Source organism: Phascolarctos cinereus, unplaced genomic scaffold (assembly GCF_003287225.1).
Source record: "Phascolarctos cinereus isolate Bilbo 61053 unplaced genomic scaffold, phaCin_HiC Scaffold_3;HRSCAF=262, whole genome shotgun sequence".
NCBI lineage: Eukaryota > Metazoa > Chordata > Mammalia > Diprotodontia > Phascolarctidae > Phascolarctos > Phascolarctos cinereus.
The window spans coordinates 211,851,320-211,875,517 of NW_027555736.1; the positions used below are offsets into that span (position 1 = coordinate 211,851,320).

At 37.7% G+C, this 24,198-nt stretch overlaps 1 pseudogene; it reads left to right on the plus strand.

Annotated features, from left to right (window-relative positions):
- Window positions 1–12,939: 12,939 nt before the first annotated feature.
- On the plus strand, window positions 12,940–15,091 carry LOC110217765 (BAG family molecular chaperone regulator 3 pseudogene; annotated as a pseudogene).
- The last annotated feature ends 9,107 nt before the right edge of the window (window positions 15,092–24,198 follow it).

The following is a 24,198-nucleotide window of genomic DNA, read 5'->3' on the forward strand; positions in this document are numbered from 1 at the left end:
ACAATGAACCTTCTAAAGGGATGCAAAGTCAACACAGGAAAGTACCTTCCTGTGGAAGCATTTAATTCATTTTTTTAAACCATTAAATTCAACATAGGAAATATGTGTCAAATAATTGCTTTATTCAGAGGAGGTGTGCTATTGCTGGGGGAGAACATTCAAATGGAACATAGTCCCTGCCAGCGTAAAGCTTCCAATCTAGTAGAAAAGAAGGAAAGAAACAGCATTTATTAAGCACTTAAAGTATACTAGGCACTGTGCTACTAGGTGGTGGATACCAACACTTAGACTTAGCTGTTTCTCCTCTTTATAAAGAACTCCAAATAATTATTGCTCATTGACTTTCAGGTATACTTTCGAGTTAAGCTGCTTAAATGTCAGGACTTCAACTATCCCTGAAAAAGGCTTAAAACCTGTTTCATATATCACATTCTGCTAAACTGTAATTGATAATACATTCAAATCTTAGTGCAGCATTTGACACAAAATGACCAGAGAATTATTTAAACTCCTTTTTCAATATCACATTAGTTTCTTTGGCACATACTCCAGAATGTAGCACTAGGTGACATTACAAATTCTTAAAAGTGCCCACACATCCCAGATACTATAAATTCCATTTAAGTCCCTTATAAACTATTGCTCCCTTGATGTTATCTCTGATATTCACAGTATCTAGTGCCAGGACATTGAACTGTGTTATCAGGGATAGAATGCAGCACCTGGTTTAATCCAATTAACCAAAAATTGCAATTTATAATGCATTTAACTTACCAGCTACCAAAAAAAAAGTGTACAATAAAATACACTCAATGCTAAATTATATTTATTATAATTTAATCTATTTTGATGATTCAAGAGTCACATGTGATCATTCAATACCCAAAGATCATCTCTATGAACATCGCTTATTGTTCATTAGAGGTGTGAAGTAGCAGTTTAATACAGAAAGCAGTTGAAATCCTATCTTGCTTTTCAAGGTCCTATTCAAATAAATATGCTTTGTCCATGGAGACTTACCTGATTCTTCTTGCCAGATGGGGTCCCTCTCTCCCCTGAGCTCTCTTGGTACTTCATATGCATCTTCTTATCCTTCAATACTTGACTTTTCATTATATTTATCTCAACATATGCCTTATTCTTCTCTGTTAAAGTTGTAAAGACCAAATGAGATAATACTCATAAAGTGTACTGCAATTTTTAAAGTAATATATAAATGTTAGCCATTATTATAATCTTTTTATAAGAATGTAAGTTAATTGAGGTCAGGGACTATGTATCAGTAATCTTTCTATCTTTTTTTTTTTAACCAAATACATATGCTAGAGAAAGGTAAGTAGCAAATGCTTGTTGTATTGAGTAAATACTAGGCTTCTGAGAGCCAAGATGAAGGAGTAAAAAGGTAGTCACTCTCACTCTCCCCTATCAACCTCTGAAAACCCAGAAAATATCACACCAGAAAAAAAAAAAACCCTGGAAGAGCTGAACTGGAAGAAAGATGGGGAGCAGCGGTACAGCAGCCCAGCAAACGGGTCTCCCAGTGCCTCAGCAAAAATAAGGGAAGCAGCACTACAAAGGGCCCCAGGTGGATAAGCACCCTGCAGCTTCATCTGAAAGGAGCTGAAGAAAGCAACCTAGAGTCTTCCTAAAGTCCCAGCCTTGCTGATTCCAACCCAACACCAGGCAAGCTGTCAGAGCCCTGCAACCTCCAATTGTTAACCAGGAAGAAATTCTGAAGCCCAAGCGGTAGAGCAGGCAAACACCAACACCTGGACCTCTGAGTGCCTCAGTGAGGGTGGGGGAACCGGTGGAAACCAGCTCAGAAAACCACCAGGAGTCTTGGCACTCCACGGCAAAGGAATCTCCCAATACATTAGCAGAAACTAGGGAGATAACACTGCAGGGGGGCCCAGGCAGATAAACACCCTGCAGCACCTATCTAAAAGGAGCTGAAGAAAGCTAAAGGAAAGGAAAAACAGGCAACCTAGAATTGCCTGAAAGTTCCAGTCTTGCTGATTCCAGCCCAACATGAGGTAAGGTGCCCAAACCCTACAGCCTCCAATTGCCAACATAAGAGACCTCAGCACACAAAGCCAGTGACCAAGACCTAGGTTCCCAACAAAAGAACCTTGGGTCAGTGCCCTCTGTTCCACCGCAGGAGAGCTCAATTTCTTTAAAGGCCAGGGAATAAAGAAACCACGAGTAAAAAGAAACATACTGTAGATTCATATTATGAGAAGAGTGAAGATCAAGACAGAAATTCTGAAGAGGACAACATTGTCAACAAACCCACGTCTGCAACATCAAAAGGGAATATGAACTGGTCTGAAGCCCCAAAAGCCTTCTCAGAAGAGCTCAAGAAGGATTTTAATAGTCAAATGAGAGAGGTAGAAGAGTCCTTAAAAAATACAATTGGCCAATTGGAGAAAAAGTACACTGAAGAAAAGAGGTCCCTAAAAAACACAGTTGGCCAGTTGAAGAAGGAAGTACAAAAAATAACAGAAGAAAACAATCTGTTAAAAACTAGAATTGGACAAATGGAAACTAATGTCTCTATGAGAGAGCAAGAATCAGTCAAACAGAAACAAAAAATGAAAAAATAGATGAAAACATAAAATACCTCATCGGTAAAACAACCGACCTGGAAAATCGATGCAGGAGAGACAATTTAAAAATTATTGGACTACCTGAAAATCATGATGAAAAAAAGAGCCTGGACAGTATCTTTCAGGAAATCATAAAGGAAAACTGCCCGGAAGTCCTAGAACCAGAAGGGAAAATAACCATAGAAAGAATCCACCATTCACCACCTGAAAGAGATCCCAAATTGACAATGCCAAGGAATATAATAGCAAAACTCCAAAATTACCAGATGAAAGAGAAGGTGCTGCAAGTAGCCAGAAAGAAACAATTCAAATGTCATTGAGTAAATACTAGGAGTTAACCCATATAAAATCTGCAAAGCATTTTATACACATTATTTCATTCCATCCTAACAACAACACTTTGAGGTAGGTGCTATTATTGTCTTTGTTTTACAGATAAGGAAACAGAAGCTCTCAGAAGTTAAGTATGTTGCCCAGGGTCTCACAGCTAATAAATATTTGAGGTAAGATGTGAAACCAGATCTTGCTGACTCCATTATTCTGTCTATTAATTTATGCTCATTCATTTAATTCATGTAAATGAATTTATATTCATTCATAAACATTTCATATTTGTTGAATGGATAAATGGATGAACATTAAATTCCTATTATGTATAAGAAAGTGGTTGCTGACAATGCAGTGATTAAAAAAAAAGAAAGAAAAAAAATTGCCATTAAGGATAAGTCAGAATTTTTACTTTATTTCCTTATACATGTTCATATTTCTGTTTTTCTTCAATCGTTTCAGTCATATCCAACCATTTGTAACCCCATTTGGAGTTTTCTTGGCAAAGATATTGGAGTGGTTTGCCATTTCTCCTTCAGCTCATTTTACAGATGAGGAAACTGAGGCAAGCATGGTTAAATGCCTTGCTTAGGGTCAAATAGCTAGTAAGTGCCTGGGGCTGCATTTCAACTCAAGTCTTCCTTACTCCAGTCTCAGCAGGTCCGTCCACTCGGCCTTCCAGAGGCCCAATTCACACCAATATACATTCCTATAAATTTAGTTCAATAAAGACATATTTCAAGTCTCTTTCTATTATTTATACTTACGGAAGTTGCTCACAGATGAAAAAAAGTAGGACTGGTTTAAATCAAGATTTTTTTTCTCTCCATGTAATTCCATCTCAGTACAATTTGAACCACATCTTTCTAGAATTTTTGCAAAAAGAGAAGAGTAACCTTTTCTTTAAAAAACAAAACAAAACAAAACAAAACTTCACATTTCCCTGCCGCTTTTGCACTGTTAAGCTTTAGGACAGGATTTAAAATGTCAAAACCTGCATAGTGCTTCCTGCTCAATATAAAGATAAATTACTTCCCTGTGAAACTGTTCTTATGAATGCAAGAAACTTGGTCCCAACGCCTGAATTCCAGAGAGCTAGTTTATGACCATTTTTGAACCTTTTGGTCCACTGATGTTACCCCTTCTTCAGTGATGTTTGTAAGTATGCTATTTTTAGATGAACTTAATTGGAAGTTTGCTACTACTACTGATTACTTTAGACGATACCTTTATAATGACTTCATATTCCAACTCATTTGTAAATGCACAGGAGGAGCAAAGGAAGGTGCAGTGATCTCAACATTGCTCATTACAACAGATGAAGCCCTGTAAGGAGAATGGATGAGTCAAGTTGTGACAGCCTGAATGTGGTTCTATCCTCTTCTCCTGGAACCAAGGAGAATTGTAAAGCTCTTCGCTCTAAGTTTATCATTACTGAGATATTCAATTAATGAGGCAAGCTATTTTGAAAGTATTGGCATGAGCTTTTTCCTAATATATGGAAACACAGAGAAGTGTTATCAGTTTGTAAAGACACCTCCCACTTTTATTTTAAAAAAAATAATGTGAAAAACCAGCTGTGGTACCACAGAATAGAAATTGGTAAGCATTCTGTTGGATCAATTGTAATGTGGATGCCAGATAGAACATATACAAAAGAAACTCTAGGTATGAAATTCAGAGTACTAATATGTTTGCAACTTTAAACAGGATTTATGTTCCTAAGAAAGTTTACATTTTGAGACTATTTCATGATAATGTATTACCTGATTTATTTCAGGCAGCAAGAGATGGACTGAAAAAAAAATACATTTTTATAATGATCAAATCACAAAAGCTCAGATTTGGGAAGTATGTTAGAAATATCCCTATCCAGTCCTTTTTTTCTGATATTCTAATCTTCAGGAAAACTTCCTACATCATCAAGCTTCTGTTGGAACATCTCCAGTGACCAGAAACTCAATACCTAGATATTCTATTTAGTCTGTTTATGAAGGTGATTGATCAAACCATGGTCAGCATTGAAATGTAGACCTTTGACCTTTTTCTTGTTACCCTGTAGAGCTTTGAGATAAGGACTCTTTTATTTATCTTTTTTTAAATCATTACTGAGATGGTCAATTAATGAGGCAAGCTATTTCAAAGTATTGGCATGAGCTCTTTCCTAACATGTGGAAACACAGAAAAATGCCACAGTTTGTAAAGACACTTTCCACTCTTACTTAAAAAAAAAAAAAGGTTTACTCATCTGTCAAATGGGAATAATAACCCCACTAAACTCTCCAAGCTGTTGTGAAGATCAAATGAGATAACATACGTATGCACTTTGCAAATCTTAAAGCACTATATAAATGCTAATTTTAATTATTATTAGTCTGAGGAGAGACATCTTATGAACTTATGTAACTGAGGTTTAACAAGGCCAAACATATTCAAGACAGAATAAGCAACATAGAGCTAATATTATTTTTTTTTATCTTTGCCTGCTAATAAAAAGTTCATGACTTTAAACTTGAGTGAGATAATGTTCTCAACCATTAACAATTAAACAACATTCATTGTGCTACTCACTGCCATTGCATTACAGAGTTTGACATAGAATCCAACTATCAGGACATCACATAGTCAAATTTATTGATAGTCAAAGAAATTAGTATCGTTTTGTAGTAACTCACAGACCTTTCCAAAACCCTTTGTGTTCTAACAGCCCCTGCGAGAAGTACTGTAAGTATCACAACTGCCCTTCCCCCTCCTTCTGCAGAAGAGCAAAGTGAGTTTCTAAGAGCTTAAGTGACATATTTATAAGATCATGAGTTCATAGCAAGAACCCTAGAGCAGATGTATCAAACATGTGGTTCATATGAGGATCACAATGATCTGGAGTAGTGATCAAACTGCATTAAAATGGGATTGGGAAATATTTAACAAAATAAATAAAATGCAATAGAACAAAGATAATGTTAATATATAGTATTTTAAGTCAATATGTGGCCCACAGGTGTCCTTGTGCATGGGTTAGTGGCCCCTGTTTCTATTTGAGTTTGACACCGTTGCCTTAGAGACCACCTAATGGCCTCTCTCATTTGTCCATGACGGAATTAAAACTCTGGACTCTAGGACCCTTGTCCTTGCATTCTCTCTCTGTGTGTGTAGATAGATAGATAGATAGATAGATAGATAGATAGATAGATAGATAGTGTATGTGTTTATATGTATGTCTGTATGTTTATGTGCAGGTATATATGTATATTATACATATACACATATGTATTATGTGTGTATATATACACACACATATATATATATATATATCCTCCTCTATATATCTCTCTCTGTCTCTGCTTATCTCTCTATATCTCTGTCTGTCACTATCTCACTCTTGCTCTCTTCATATCTCTCTCTCTCTCAATGATATTTTTCATTATAAGCATAACAATCACCAGCCAACTAACCAACAAACAAAAACCTATTTCCATATAGAAAGAAGGGGAAAAAAAGATTGCATATGAAACTGTGAATATCTGTTGTGCATAGTTTAGATATACATATGTGTATATGTGTATGTATACATATGTGTGTACACATATGCGTATAGACATATATGTGTGTGTATATACACATATAATTTAGAAGATAATAACACGTTTCCTGTTTGGATCCCCTTCTGGATTGTTTTCTTTTCTTCTATTTGAAAATAAATATTTTATTGACTTAGTACTCCTTTTCAATGACACCATAGTTTTTCTTTATGCAAATGTGTCCTTTTTTGGGGCATTAGCATTGCACTAGACAGGCCCCCTTGTATTGCTACTTCTTATTCTTAACTGAGGCCCTGTCAAAATTCTACACATCCTCCAAGGACCAATTCAAATGCTACCTTTTGTTAATTCCCCTAGCCTTAGGTAAATTCTCAGTCTTTTCAATTTCCATAGCACTGTGTTTTACTCAACTCTTATGACATATGTCGTATTTTCCCATAGACAGTAATTATTTGTCCAACATTCTTATCTATTCTAAAGGGGAGGAAAGGTCCTTGAGATAAGGACTCTTTCATTCATCTTTTTTTCTTTTCAAATCCACCATAGTGCCTGATGGTTCTTTGTACATACAAAGTACTCAACAAATATTCCTTTAATGAAAAAACAAAACAGAATGAAGATGATAATGCAATCATGACTCGTAAGTAAAGCATAGCTAGAGAAATAGGGTAAGATCTTTTTGAATAGAATATATACTATGACCACATAAGAAGAAAAACAATGAGAAAGAATGGACAAAGAATCTTTATGAGGCCTTAGAGGGATTGACCAAAACCACAAAGAATGAAAATGATACTTTATGCACTAAAATTAATTTAAATGTAGCTATTTGGAAATTAATTGGTTATATTAATATTAAACATTAATCTTTCAATTTTTTAAATTAAAGCAGAGCTATAACTGAGTTGAAGTGACCTGTTTTTTTCCCAAAAGTACCACTATGTGGGGTGAGGCAGGAAGCTACATCCTTAGAACTATGCTTTCTCCCCATTGCGATCCAGAGATTATCATCACTAGACATCTTGCTTCATGGTCCTCAACATTGTGGGACTCTACTCTCTTCCCTACTCTCAGATAATAACCCCTTTAGGTACTATTTTCATGTCCCCTCTATCCCATCACTTGCCTTCCCCCTAAATTCCTGTAAGAACACAGGTCAGATTCTCTAGGAGATATGCCATTAACTAAATCTACAATCATTTTGTTTTCTGGATCATTGATATTCTTGCTTTCCCAAAAAACTGTCTTCAGAACCTTCACCTTACCGTAAACACTGAAGCTGACATCTTGTACCCATTGCTCTGACCCTCCAGGAAAAAAAAAATTCTTAGTTGTGTCTTTGAATAAGGATACGGGGACTTCCTATAGTGCAGCTGTCTCACTCATAGAATCTGAGGGATCTTCATATTCCACCAATTTCAATAACTAGTATAACCCAAATTTCAAAGGTATGGGATTCTCTCCTTACTGGTACAGATATGCTCTGTGCATCTGTGTGGGGCAATGCAGAGTTGATCTCGAATAGTGAGAAGAGTGTCATCAGTGGGCTTTTGCTTTCAGGTTATTCTAGGAAAGGAGATAAAAGAAGGTATGAAAACATACTCCAATTTCTTCAGTGATTTCTGAGGCTCAAACTAGCTGTCATAAAGTCCAGAATTCTGGAAGCTACCAGTCATTTTTTATGTATTTATTAACTTTCCAATTTCTAGTTAAGATGAATTTACATGTTTATTAATTTGCTAGAGTTGTGGTCTTACTTCCAATGATGGGAAAGTAATATTTCACAACTCACTTAAATAATAAAAGTAAATCTAATCCAATAAACATTTATTAAACACCTACTATTTACCAGACACTCTGTTAAGTGCTGGGGATAAAATTTATAAAAGAAATGACCTTTCCAGCCCTTAAGAAACTTACGATCTAATTAAGAAATAACGGTATTGTATCATTTATAAATATATTCTTTATTCTCATTTCTCTCACTCGTGCTTCTATTAAACTAAATTTAATTTTTTTAAAGCTTCCAACATTCACTTTTATAAAATTTTGAGTTCCAAGGTTTGTTTTTTCTCCCTCCCTCCATCCTTCCCCCCACAAGATGGCAAGCAATCTGATAGAGGCTATACATATACAATCATATTAAACATATTTACACATTAGTCATGTTGCGAAAGAAAAATCAGAACAAAAGGAAAAAACTAAAGGAAATAAAAAACAAACCAAAAAAGTGAAAATAATATAGTTTGATCTGCATTCAGACACCATAGTTCTTTCTCTAGATGTGGATAGCATTTTCTATCATTAGTCTTTTGGAATTGTCTTAGATCATTGTATTGCTGAGAAGAGCCAAGTCTATCAAAGTTGATTATCACACAATGTTGCTTTTACTGTGTACAATGTTCTCCTGGTTCTGCTCACTTCGCTCAGCATCACGTAAGTCTGCAGGTTTTTCTGAAATATGTCTGTTCATCACCTCTTATAAAACAAACTGGTATTCCATTACATTCATACACTACGATTTGTTCAGCCATTCGCCAATTGATGGGCATCCTCTCAATTTCCAATTCTTTGCTACCACAAAAAGAACAATTATAAATATTCTTGTATGTGTGGCTCCTTTACCCCCTTTTTATGATCTTTTTGTGATACAGACCTAGTAGTGGTATTGCTGGATCAAAGGGTATGTACAGTTTTATAGCCCATTGGGCATAGGTCCAAATTGTTCTCCAGAATGGTTGGATCACTTCACAACTCCACCAACAATCCATTAGTGTCCCAATTTTCCACATCTTCTCCAACATTTGTCATTTTCCTTTTCTGTCATACTAGCTAATCTGATAGGTGTGAGGTGGTACCTCAGAGTTGTTTTAATTTTCATTTCTCTAATCAGTAATAATTTAGAGTGCTTTGTCCTATGACTATAGATAGCTTTAATTTCTTCATCTGAAAACTGCCTATTCATATCCTTTCACCATTTATCAATTGGGGAATGACTTGTATTCTTATAAATTTGACTCCCACTCAAGCTTTAAAGTGAGTTTTGGCCCCTCTCTGAAGGAATTAATTTATGCCAGTGTCAGGGGAAAGTGGTAAAACCCATTAGAATCACGTTTTATAAAAGGTACCCTCTTCCTAGGGAGTGATTTATGCAGCAGAAAGTAAGACAAGAACACTTTATCTGATTAGAGAAAACTATGGGCTTTGATGCAAACAGAGACATCTTCATCCTGATTTTCTCTCCTCTTTCTACTTTGGCACATGATAATAAAGAAATATGAAAATTTAATGAATAGTCATCTAAAAGCCAAGCCATATGGCCCAGAGAAAACAGAATTTTCCCCTTGAGGAAGCAGACAGATATAGCGAATATTTCATAGTGTAGTAGGAATGTTGAGTAATCTTGATTTATTATCTAGATGTTACAGTAATAATGGAAAGTTGCTTTGAAGTAGCTTTACATGATTCACAAAAAGCTTGTTTTCATAATTACAGTGAGAGGTAGATACTACAAATGTTGTTATGCCCATATCACAGATAAGGAAATTGGTAGTCAGAGGTTAAGAATTTTTTCCAGCCTTTTTCATAGCTAGTTAGTGGTAGAGAGATAACTCCAACCCCACTCTTCTTACTTTTAGTCCCATGAGTTTCTCCTGCATCATACTGTCTCTCATACAAAGCAAGCTTTTAAAGGCTTTTGAAAACAAAAACAAAGCTTCTGATAAACTCAAAAATAGCTGAAGAAGGTAGAATCAGTAAATAAATGGGAAAATTTAGACAGTCCCAGGCCATGTTTCTTGTTTGTTTGCTTTTACATCTGAAGTTTAAGTAAGAAAAAGTTAAATGTTCTCTTTAAATGAGTGTGAGGAATATTAGGATTAAGCTAAGCAGTATTCAGTAATATTTGTTTAATAAGAGAAGGAAATTATTTTTACAAAGAAAACTTAAGAAGTGTCAAAATTGTTAGTCAAATGTATGTTGTTTTTAACACTTCCTTTCTAATAACATTCTGTATCATATCCATCACAACCCCTCAACTATGCAAACCAGGGAAAAACCTGAGCAATTATAATATTCAACCAAAACAAAGATCACCATTTACTTTATTTATTGGCAGGTATCAAATGGAAAACATAGTGCCTAAGAGTGAGCATTAGGCTTCTTTCTGCCTGACATATATATATGTGTGTGTGTGCGTGTATACGCTTACATATATATATACTTATACATATATATATAATATACATATATTCATATATATATATATATATATATATATATAAAATCAAACCTATCAAACTGGCAAGCATCACCTTAGTTATTATAATAGAATACATGGCCCAAATTAAGCCCCTCCATATTACCTATCAGAATGATTATATCACTCCTGGATATTTTTATTAAGAATTGTACATTATAAGAAATAATTTTATGTTTCCAATAACAAAAAATAGTAAAATTTATATGCAAATAAATATATGTATATGTGTAAACCCACACATACAAACACACACATTGATCTATGAACTGGATTGCTGCGTCGCAGTGAAGGCCTATAACTACTTCTTATAAGACTGTCTGCTATTCTTCAAGAGCAAAGTTTAATCCTTAGTTCATAGTTCCTAGAGAGAATCTAATTCAGCACTTAAGGCCAATTGCTGCAACTTGAGAAAAATGGGAAGGAAAAAAAAAAAAAAGCTCTACCTGCGGTTGAGACATGGACCTTGTCTGAAGAACATCTGGTCAACTCTTGATCTTCAGGCATGTTTATAAGTCCATGACTAGTTCTTTCAAATGCCCCTTTCATCTGCATCATTTACCCAAATCCTTAACAAAACATCCAGGTGAAGTAAAATCTGAATCCTAGCTTTAAATAAAAGCTGATTATCACCTAACTCAATTCCAATTTGCAGGCATGGGTAATTGAAAAATTATTGCTCTGATTTCAAATAAACTCTAACCTAATGTTAAGATAACCCTACTTCCCCCACATTCAACTAAAGTCTTGTATTTTTCAAGTCTAATCATCAGCTATTCAGTTTCATAGTCTTCCTATTTCTCAAAGCAGGCACTCCTTTGAAAGCAATATCTGGCTTTTCTCAAACACCCCACATGCATTAAATTAGGATTACGTTCCCATTTTTCAAAGTTAGTTTGGGGCTCAACTTTCAGACTCTTGCTAATTGTTATTTCTGTATAGGGTTTAGAGATTTGTATGTAAAAGACAACATAAAATGGCCACTAAATGTAGGTGACAGGAATGAGTCTCTGAAAACTTCTTTGGATAATAATCAAAGCAGTATGCATCACTTCAGAAAAATAAATCTCTGACAGTTTACTACCTGGTCACCTCCTCACATCCTACAAAGAGTTCACTGCTAATCCCCTACTACTTTTTGAGTGATGTTGTTGATCATGGTCTGCCTCTTTAACTAACTTTGGCAATACAATCGTTTTCCTTATCCAAATAATCATAAAATACAGCAGCAGAACAAATCCTAGAATAGTAGAACCAGGAAAAAAGATGGGATGAAACAATCTTTGAGCCCAAGAAACTTGGAAGATCAGCAGGAAAGCTCTGTGTCACTCTGGTAAAAGGGGCACACAGTCCAGGATGTGAAGTGTCCCAGCAAGCCAGAATCAAGCCTTACCTCAGCGAACCAGATCCTGAGACCCAGTATGGGGGAGCAGACAAAATCCAACACCAATACCTACCATGTACCTCATCCTAGCCAGGGGTGGGGCAGACTCCAGCTCTGAAAACCTCCATGTGCCTCAGTATAACTCAAGTCAGACAGGCAACCTCCAGGTCAGACCCACACATGCTTCAAAATAACTCTGGGAAACACAGATATACCCCATGGGCCTCAGTACAAGCCAGACAACAACACTAGGACCTGGCTCAGCACCAGGTAAGCTCTCGGACCCCTACTGCTATCAGTAGCACCAGCCACCCCTCACCCCACCTCTCAGTGCACCACCAGGCATGAGGATCTTCCGTGGACCTCAGAGCTACATCAGTGCAACACCATGTATAAACAGCCTGGACTTGGCAGCCCCTGGCACAAGAAGCCTGAATCATCCCCTTCCACCCTAGGAGCAGAGTTCAAATTTAAGAGTGGAAAAAGGCCAAAAAACTCCACAAACTCAGAAGGTTTTTTTTGACAACAACGTCAAAACACCTATGGGCAAAAACCCAAAGAAAAATGAGAAGTGGACTCAAGCCCAGAAATTTCTTGTAGAAGAGCTCAAAAAGGAGCATAAAAATCATGTAAGAAAGGGAGAAGAGAAATTAGGAAAAGAAATGAGTGATGCAAGAGAATTATGAAGAAAGGGTCAACAACTTGGAAAACGAAAACAACTGTTTAAAAAAGAGAATTGGTCAGCCCAGCTCAGCCCCACCCAGCTTAACTCACTGTCCCAGCCCCAGCCCCAGCTGGTAGCAGTCTTGCCAGCAAGCAGAGGCGGCGGCCGCCGAAGCCGAAGCCACAGCAACAGGATCAGAAGTCCCTCCTTAGGCGGATTCACTCCCACTCGCCCTCCAATGGTTCAGATGGGGACAAGCAACAGCGGCAACGGCGGGGAGCGAGACCCCTTGACCCCGGCTGGGAAATTAAAATCGACCCACAGACCGTTTGGCCATTCTTCGTAGATCACAACAACGGGACCACTACATGGAACGACCCAGGCATCACCCCCGAGGGGCACAAAGAAAGTCGGTCATCAGCCAACCGCCCATCTGAGGAGAGTCCCAAGCTGCCACCTGTTAGGCAGGGCACCCTAGTGTATCCCCAGCTTCGTGCTCGCTACATACCCATTCCAGTTATCCACCAAGGATCTGAAAACCGACAGCAGCCCCCGTTCTACTCCTACCATCATGCAGCGAGTGAAAGCAAAACCAACCCCTCTGAGATCCCAGGCACCATTAAGGTCCTTTGCCCCATCAGAATCTCCCCTTAGAAGCTCGTCTAAGTCTATCCAGACAGAAAAACAGTGTGGAGAGACAACAACAGCTGCAGCAGCTCCAGCCTCTCAGGAACTTGACAGATCTCAGTCTCCGGCTGCTTCAGACTCTTCCTCCTCCTCCTCCTCCTCTGGTCTGCCTCCATCCGCTTCCAGCAGCATCACCAAGGGAAGCCGCCAGCTTCCCCGAGGCTATATACCTATTCCTGCGATCCATAAGCAAAATCTCCCCAGGCATCCAGCACGGGCTTATCATCAAACACGGAAGACTCATTGTCCAGCTTCCCGGGGGGCAAAATACCAGTCCCAGCAGCCAACATGCAGAGCCCATGCTGATGACAGGGAACCTAAGGCCGTCCACGCACAGTCCCCATTCAAAGTGGTTGCCAGGGGCACAGCCAGCCAGGAAGGATCTCTATGCGGAGCTAATGCACCGGGACTTTCTTCATCTCCTTCCCGAGGACACATGGTCATTGACAGCCCCCAAGCTTCTTCTCATCAGCCAGAGGTCCGCCAGGAGTCATCCTTGGTACCCCAACCTGAATGCAAGCCAGAAAGTAAGTCAAGCCCTGCTGGACCAGATCTCTCTTTAGGCTGCATCCCAATTCAAGTAATTCACAAGGAGGCCAATTCTAAACCAGTTTCCCAGAAGCCTCCACCTCCTTCTAAGAAGGTTGAAGTGAAGGCTCCTTCTGCTCCAGTTCCCAGCCCCTCTCCCATTCCCTGCTCTCCTCCTGCCCCTAGTTCTTCCAAGAATGTAGATGCAGAAGAGAAGCCAACCTCCCCCCATTCCTTCTCCTGAACTAGCATCACAGAAGCCAGCTGATATGGAAACAGGCCCCAAACACCCTGGTGTGTTGAAAGTGGAAGCAATTCTGGAGAAGGTCCAAGGGCTTGAGCAGGCTGTGAATTCATTTGAAGGAAAGAAGACAGACAAAAATTATGTGATGATTGAAGAGTATTTGACCAAAGAGCTTCTGACCTTGGATTCAGTGGACCCTGAAGGATGTGCTGATGTGCGTCGGGCCAGGAGGGATGCTGTAAGAAAAGTCCAGCAGATTTTGGAAAAACTTGAACAGAAAACTGAAGATGTTCCAAGTCAAGTTCAAATTTACGAACTCCAACTGAACTCCCAAGAAAATGTTAAGCCCCTGCAGGAAACTGTGGCAGTCAGTGCCACAGCAGTAGACAAAAGAAAGAAGAGTACAAGGAATGAAAATGTCCAAAGAAGAGTCCAGAACAGAGGTACAGCAGCCCAAAACCCAAGAGGCAGAGGACGCCAGTACAAGCACAAGCACATTGCGTAATCCAGCAGAACAATAGCCATCTATCTGTTCTAAATAAATTAAAAAAAAAAAACTAACTTGGACTTGGGAACTTGACCCTGTGTGCTTAAAGAAATTTTAAGTTGCATGCATTTCAAGAATTTTGCAGCCACTGATATTTACTAAACATAGGAGCTTTGGGGGGGGCACAGTAACAGCTTTGGCCAGGGTAGAGGTAGTAGAGATAAGCACGGGTGGAACCTAAACACAGAAAGGGCTAGAAGGAAAATGATGCTTTTCTTCTGTATTCTTCTCTTGTAGAAATAAAGAAGCTGCTTGTTGTTTCAAAAGGTTAGTCCCCATGCTTGAGTCATTCTGGTGCCCTCTGTGTATAAGGGCATGCTATGTTAATCTGTGTGCATACTGTCTTCCCACATTGCTTCCTTGGCTAAAGGGAGCTAGGGGAAGAAATCAATGTACCATCACTCAAGAGCAACAAACTTTAACTTTCAACAAGATTTTTCCTTATTCTTTTCACCACTGGATACTTTAAGTCATGACAGATAGCAGAAAGTGTATAAGAAACCATAGTGTTATTTATATGTGTGGACAACTTTCAATGCTCAATTTTAAGAATGGAAAATAAATCAAGAATAATATAACAACCAAAAAAAAAAAAGAGAATTGGCCAAATGGGAAAAAAAAAATAAAAAATCCACTGAAGAGAACAACTCCTTAAAAGTGTAATTGGCCAAATGGAAAAGAAACCACAAAAGCTAATTGAAAAAAAAAACACAACTTAAAAGTTGAAATTGGGCAAGTGGAAGCTAATGACTCTATGAAATGTCAAGAATTAATCAAATTCAAAAGAATGGAAAAATAGAAGAAAATGTGAAATGTCTCATGGGAAAAAATGACCTGGAAAATAGATCCAGGAGAAACAATGTCAGAATCACTAGACTACCTGAAAGCCATAATCAAAAGGAGGACCTGGGCAGCATCTTTCAAGAAACTATCAAGGAAAACTGCCCTGATACATTAGAACCAAAAGGCAAAATAGGCATTGAAAGAATCCACTAATCACCTCAGGAAAGAGATCTCAAAATAAAAACTCCAAGGAATATTGTAGCCAAATTTCAGAATTATTAAGTCAAGGAAAAAAACAATACTGCAAGTGGCCAGAAGGAAACAATTCAAATATCAGGGAGTCACATCAGTATTACACAGGACTTGGCAGCTGTAACATTAAAGGACTGGGGGTCATGAAACATGATATTCTGGAAGGCAAATGAGCGAGGAGTAAAACCAAGAATCACTTACCTGATGTAATTAAACATAACACATCAAGGGAAAAAAGGGTCATTCAATGAAATACAATGATTTCAAGCTTTCATAAGGAAAAGACCAGAACTGAAAGAAAGAACTTGATCTCCAATATCAAGACTCAAGAAAAGCCTAAGAAAGTTTCTTAGGGAAAAAAGGGGAAAAAAAACAAAAACAAAAAAACAACACACAACAAGGTATTCAATGGAGCTGAAATGTTTGCCTACCTACATGAGAAGATAATACTTGTAACTTTCAAAAATTCTATTACTAATAGTACAGCTAGAAGGAATATGGGGGGGGGGGTCGGAGCCAAGATGGCAGAGTGAAAGCAGTGACTTGTTTGAGCTCTCCCCCAAACCCCTCCAAATACTCATAAAAAAATGGCTCTAAACAAATTCTGAAGCAGCAGAACCCACAAAAAGACAGAGTGAAACAAATTTCCAGCCCAAGACAACCTGGATGATTGATCAGAAAGGTATATCGAGCTGGACTGGGAGTGCAGCGCAGCACGGCTTGGGCGCACAGGCCACAGCAAACCTGGAGCAGGCCTCAGAGGACTGAATCTCGGGCAGCTGTGGAGGTTTCCAGACTCCTCAATCCACGAATGCCAAAGACAACTTAGAAGGTCAGTGGGAAAAGTTGTTTCTGTCGGTGGTCAGAGAGAAAGGCGGGGTTTCAACTCCATTCCCCAAGAGCATGGCCCTGGGAGGGGGGGGGCAGCTGCTTCCCAAGCTTCCATCCCACAGACTAAGGGGGAATCCGGTGGCTGATCAGAGAGGGACTGCAGGGATCTCTTTGCCAGTGCTGAGGCAGGAATCTCTTGCTTTGCCCGTGTGTGGATCTGGGTCACAGTTCTGGGTGGCGGTGCTGGGGTAAGGAGGAACGCTGGCATGGTAGAGCTTGTAGTGGCTGTGGACAGGAATCCCTCCTCACAGTTATGGGACAGAAAGGAATACTTGTGGTCACAGGCCAGGAGAGGAGTAAACACCTCGCCCCTTATCATACCACCTTGGAAGAACTGAAAATTTACAGGTCCCTACAAGCATCTCTGAAAACAGCTACACAAACCCCTGAAGCTTGGGACAGTACACTCTCCACATTGGAAGCAGACTCTTACCTTAACGAAGAGTTTAAAACTCAAGTAATTGGCTGGGATCATGAGCAAGCAGTGCAAAAAGAGTCAGACTATATTATCTTACTTTGGTGAAAAAGAAGATCAAAATATACAACCAGAAGAAGACAACAAAATCAAAGCTCCTACATCCAAAGCCTCCAAGAAAAATATGAATCAGTCCCAGGCCTTGGAAGAGCTCAAAAGGGATTTTGAGAAGCAAGTAAGGGAAGTAGAGGAAAAACTGGGAAGAGAAATGAGAATGATGCAAGAAAATCATGAAAAACAAGTCAACAGCTTGCTAAAGGAGACCCAGAAAAATACTGAAGAAAATAACACCTAAAAAAACAGACTAACCCAAATGACAAAAGAGGTCCAAAAAGCCAATGAGGAGAAAAATGCCCTAAAAAGAAAAATTGGCCAAATGGAAAAGGAAGTCCAAAAGATTACTGAAGAAAATACTTCTTAGAATAGAGCAATTGGAAGACAGTGACTTTATGAGAAATCAAGACACTGGAAAACAAATCCAAAAGAATGAAAAATTAGAAAACAATGTGAAATATCTCATTGGAAAAATAGCTGACCTGGAAAATAGATCCAGGAGAGAGAATTTAAAAATTATTGTACTATCTGAAATCCATGATCAAAAAAAGAGCCTAGACATCATCTTTCAAGAAATTATCAAGGAAAACTGCTCTGATATATTAGAACCAGAGGGCAAAATAGAAGTTGAAAGAATACACAGATCTCCTCCTGAAAGAGATCCCCAAAGGAAAACTCCTAGGAATATTGTAGCCAAATTCCAGAGTTCCCAGGTCAAGGAGAAAATATTACAAGCTGCCAGAAGGAAACAATTCAAGTACTGTGAAATGAAAAAAAAATAGAAGGAATATACATAGACAGAGGGTATAGGTATAAGGTGAATATAAGGGAATGACAAAAATAAGAGATGAGAAAGAGAAGTAAACTGGGTGCAGAAGGAAGGGAGAGGTAGAATAGGGATAAATTATATCATATGAAGAGGCAAGAAACACCAATTATAGTGGACTGGAAGATGGGAGGGTAGGTGATTGGAATCCTTTGAACCGTATCTCATTGGTATTGGTTCAAAGAGGGAATAATATACACAATCAGTTGAATATAGAAATATATTTTACCTCACAGGGAAATAGGAGTGGAGGTGATTAAGTAAAGGGTGGGGGATGGGGTGGGGACTGACAGAAGGGAGAGGAGATCAGGGGAGGCGGTAGATAGAAGCAAAACACTGGTGAGGAGAGAAAGGGTGAAAGGAGAGAGGATGAACAGGAGGAAAAAAAGGAAGGAAGGAAATTCACGGTTAGTAACAACATTTATGAATGTGAATGGGATGAACTCGCTCATAAAATGAAGTAGATAGCAGAGTGGTTCAAAAACAAGAATCCTATAATATGTTGCTTACAAGAAACACACTTCAAGTAGAGAAACACACCCAAATGTAAGGGACTGGAGCAGTATCTATTATGCTTCAACTGAAGTAAAAAAAGGCAGTGGTGGCAATCCCAATATCAGACAAAGTAAAAGCAAAAATAGACCTAATTAAAAGGGGGTAAGGAAGGAAACTACATCTTGCTGAAAGGTACCTTAGACAATGAAGCAATATCAATACTAAACACACACACACACACACACACACACATATATATATATATATGTGTATGTGTGTGTATAATGCTATAGCATTGAAATTCTTAAAGGAGAAGTTACATGAATTACAAGAAGAAACAGTCAGAAAATCTATACTAGTGGGGACCTCAATTGTTCCCTCTCAGAACTCAATAAATCCAATACAAAAAAAAAAAAACAAGAAAGAAACTAAGGAGGTAAATAGAATATTAGAAAAGTTAGATATAACAGACCTTTGGAGAAAACTGAATGGGAACAGAAAGGAATATGCCTTTTCTCAACAGCACAAGACACCTCCACACACACACGCACGTACACACACACACACACACACACACACACATACACACACACACACACACACAAAAAAAAGCTGACCTTGTATTAGGGCATAAAAATCTCAAAATCAAATGTAGAAAGAAATATTAGATGTATTCTTTTTGGATCATAATGCAATAAAATTGCATTCAACAAAGAATAGGGGAAAGACTTATTAATCTAATCCTAAAAACTAAGTGGGTCAAAGAACAAATCATAAGCAATCCATAATTTCATTAAAGAGAATGACAACAGGACTTCTGGGAACCATGATGTGGAGTAAGCAGTAAGTCACCCTCACCCTTCCTTAATGGCCTTGAAAAACCCAGAAAATACCACCCCCCTGAAGCAATGGAGCCAGCAGAAAGACAGGGTGTAGCAGTCTTTTAGCTCATAAGGCTAGGGAGATAGTGCAAAAGGCCCCTCCTTACTGTGGTTGAAGAGGACCAGTACAGGATGAGAGGTGTACTGGAAAGCCAGTGGCAAGCTCAACCTCAGCAAACCAGTGGGAGATCCTGAGCCTTTGGAGAGTGGATCAGGCAAGTGTCAATACTAGGAACTCCCTGCCCCCATGTTCCCTGGTACAAGCAGGGGAACCAGCAGACAGAGAGTGGAGAATTACCACATGCAGGAGCACCAGCACCAGCTGAACCTACCTGTGCTCTAGTGCAGCCTGGGGAGAGGAGACAACTTCCAGTGGCCACACCACCCCTACCCCCACCCCCACCCCAGGAGCTTCTGTGTAATCCTAGGGAAATGCAGGAAAACAAACAAACAAACAAACAAACAACAACATGCACATACCAGCCATAGCTCAGCACCAGGTAAGCTCACAGACCCCTACAACCTGAAGCTGCCAGCACCTGAGGATCCAGCACACAAAGCCAATAACCCCTAGCCCCCTGCACATGAAGTGTGGGACAGTACCCACTGTGCCCCAGAAGCAGAGGTCAACTTTAAAAGCCAGGAAAAAGGCAAACATCATGAGCAAAAAGCAACAAAGAAAATCAAAGACCATATATTCTTATTATGGGGACAGGGAAAATCAAAACATAAATTCAAAAGAGGGCAACATTGTCAATAGATGCACCTCCGAAACCTCAAAGGGAAATATGAAATGATCTCAAACCCAAAAAGCCTTCCTGGAGGAGCTGAGGAATGATTTTAAAAGTCAAGTAAGAGAGGTAGAAGAAAAATTGAACAACACCTCTAAAAATACAATTGAAAAAATGGAAAAAAGTACACTGAAGAAAACTACCCCTTAAAAACTAGAGGCAAAATTGCAAATGACGTACAAAAGCTAACTGAAGAAAACAATCAAAAAATAGAATTAGGCAAGTCTCTATTGAGACATCAAGAATCACTCAAACAAAATCAAAAGAATGAAAAAAATAGAAGAAAACATAAAATACCCCATTGGCAAAACAACTGACCTGCAAAATAGATCCACGAGAGATAATTTAAGAATTATTGGTCTAAAATTTATAAGAACACAAGCCATTCCCCAATTGATAAATGGTCAAAGGATATGAACAGACAGTTCTCAGATGAAGAAATTAAAGCCATCTATAGTCATATGAAAAAATGCTCTAAATCATTATTGATTAGAGAAATGCGAATCAAAACAACTCTGAGGTAGCACATCACACCTATCAGATTGGCCAACATGACAAAACAGGAAAATGATAAATGTTGGAGAGGATGTGGGAAAATTGGAACACTAATACATTCTTGGTGGAGTTGTGAAATGAGCCAACCATTTTGGAGAACAATTTGGAACTATATCCAAAGGGCTACAAAAATGTGCATACCCTTTGATCCAGCAATAGCACTTCTAGGGCTATATCCGAAAGAGATCAAACAAATGGGAAAAGGACCCCCATGTACAAAAATATTCATAGCAGCTCTTTTTGTGGTGGCAAAGAATTGGAAATTGAGAGGATGCCCATCAATTGGGGAATGGCTGAGGAAGTTGTGGTATATGAATGTAATGGAATGCTATTGTGCTATAAGAAATGATGAACAGGCTGACTTCAGAAAAACCTGGAAAGACTTATGTGGTCTGATGCTGAGTGAAGTGAGCAGAACCAAGAGGACTTTGTACACAATAACAGCCATGTTATGCAATGACTAAGATTGTTAAACTGAACCCTTCTCCATATTACAAGGATCTAAGACATCTCCAGAGGCCTCGGGATGGAAAATGCTGTCCACATCCAAAGAAAGAACTATGGAAGTTGAATCACTCTCACTTATTTTTACCTTCTGTTGAGTTTTGTTTCATCTTTCTGATGGTTCCTCCTATTGGTTTTAATTTTTACTTACAACTTCACTAATGTGAAAATATGCTTAATGGGTATGTAAATGTAAAGCCTATATCAGATTGTGTGCCATCTTGGGGGAGGGTGGGGGGGAGGAAGGGGGAGAAAAATTTTCAACTCAAAAGCATATGGAAGTGATTGTTGATAAATCAAAATAAATTAATAAAAAAAATATGTTTGCTAAAAGGTAAAAAAAAAAAAAGAATTATTGGTCTACCTGAAAGCCATTATTAAAAAAAAGAAAGAAGAAAAAAAGAAAAAAAAAAACCAAACCTGGACAGCATCTTTCAAGAAATCATCAAAGAAAACTGCCCTGAGGTCCTAAAACCAGAGGGTAAAATAGCTATTGATAGAATCCACCAATCATCTCCTGAAAGAGATCCCAAATTGAAAATGCCAAGGAATATTGTAGCTAAATTCCAAAATTATCAATCAAAGGAGAAAATACTGCAATCAGTCAGAAAGAATTCAAATATCAAGGAACCACAATCAGGATTACACAGGAGCTTATAGCTTCTACATTAAAAGATTGGAGGGCTTAGAATGTGATATAACATAAGAGAAAGGAGCTTGGATTACAACCAAGTATCAACTACCTAGCAAAACTAAACATAATCTTTCAGGCAAGGAGATGAACATTCAGTGAAATAAGGGATACCTAGACCTTCCTAATGAAAAGACCAGAGATCAATGGAAAATTTGATCTTCAAATGCAGGACTCAAGAGAGGCATTAAAAAGGTAACAATAGACAATGAAGTAATATCATTATTAAAAATATGTGCAACAAGTGGTGTAGTATCCAGATTCTTAGAGGAGAAGTTCAGGGAATTATAGGAAGAAATAGACAGCAAAACTCAACCTCCCCCTCTCAGAACTAGATAAATCTTACTACAAAATAAACAAGAAAGAAGTCAAAGAGGTGAATAAAATTTTAGAAAAGTTAAATATGGTAGGCAAGTGGAGAAAACTGAATGGGGATAGAAAGGAATATACCTTTTTTTTTTCTCAGTGGTACATGGCTCCTAATAAAAACTGACCAAATACTAGTGCATAAAAACCTCACAATCCAATGCAGAAAGGCAGAAATATTAAATGCATCCTTTTCAGATCATGATGCAATAAAAATTACTTGTAATAAAAGGCCATGGAAAGATAGACTAAAAATTATTTGAAAACTAAATAATCTAATCCTAAAGAATGAGTGAGTCAAACAACAAAGCACAGAAATAATACCTTCATCCAAAAGAATGGCAATAGTGAGACAAAATACAAAAGTTATGGGATGCAGAGAAAGTGGTTCTTAGGGAAAGTTTTATATCTGTAAATGCTTCTGTAAATAAAATAGGCAAAGAAGAGATCAATGAATTGGGCATGCAACTAAAAAAAGCTAGAAAAAGAAAAAAATTTAAAAATCCCCAATCAAATACCAAAATAAAAATTCTGAAAAACAAAGGACAGACTAATAAAATTGAAATCAAGAAAACTATTAAACTAATAAATAAAATTAAGAGCTGATTTTTATGAAAAAAGATAAACTTTTAGTTAATTTGGTTAAATAAAAGAATGAAGAAAACCAAATTACCAGCATCAAAAATAAAAAAGGTGAATTCAGCACCAATGAAGTAGAAACTAACATAATAATTAGGAGCTATTTTGCCCAAGTGTATACCAATAAATTTGACAATCTTAGTGAATATTACAAAAATATAAACTGCCCAGATTAATAGAAGAGGAAGTAAAATATTTAAATGACGCCATCTCAGAAAAAAGAAATTGAACAAGCCATCAATGAGCTCCCTAGGAAAAAATCTCCAGGGCCAGATGGATTTACTAGTGAATTCTAGCAAATGTTTAAAGAATAATTTATTCCAATATCATATAGACTATTTGGGAAAATAGGTGAAGAAGGAGTCTTACCAAATTGTTTTTATGATACAAATATGGTAATGATACCTAAATCAGGAAAAGCAAAAACAGAGAAAGAAAATTATAGACCAATTTCCCTAATAAATATAGATGCAAAATTTTTAAATAAAATATTAACAAAAAGATTATAGCAACTTATCATGAGAATAATACACCATGACCAGGTAGGATATAGGTTATATACCAGGTATGCTGGTCTGGTTCAATATTAGGAAAACTATCAGCATAATTGACCATATCAACAACAATACTAATAAAAATCATATAATTATCTCAATAGATGCAGAAAAAACTTTTGACAAAATACAACACCCATTCCTACTAAAAACACTAGACAGCATAGGAATAAATGGAGTTTTCCTTAAAATGATAAGTAGCATCTACCTAAAACCATCAGCAAGTATTATATGTAATGGTGATAAACTAGAAGCATTTCCAATAAGGTCAGGGTGGGGGAAAGGGTTGAAACAAGGACGTCCATTATCACCACTGTTATTCAATATGGTACTAGAAACATTAGCTTTAGCAATAAGAGAAGAAAAAGAAATTGAAGGAATTAGAATAAGCAATGAAGAAACAAAGCTATCAATCTTTGCAGCTAATATGATGATGTATTTAGAGAATCCTAGAGAATCAAGTAAAAAACTACTTGAAATAATTAACAACTTTAGCAAAGTTAAAGGATATAAAGTAAGCCCACATAAATCATCTGCATTTCTATACATTAAAAACAAAACCCAACAGCAAGAGATAGAAAGAGAAAATTTGTAAGTCAAATTTGTAAGAATACAAGTCATTCCCTAATTGATAAATGGTCAAAGGACAGTTTTCAG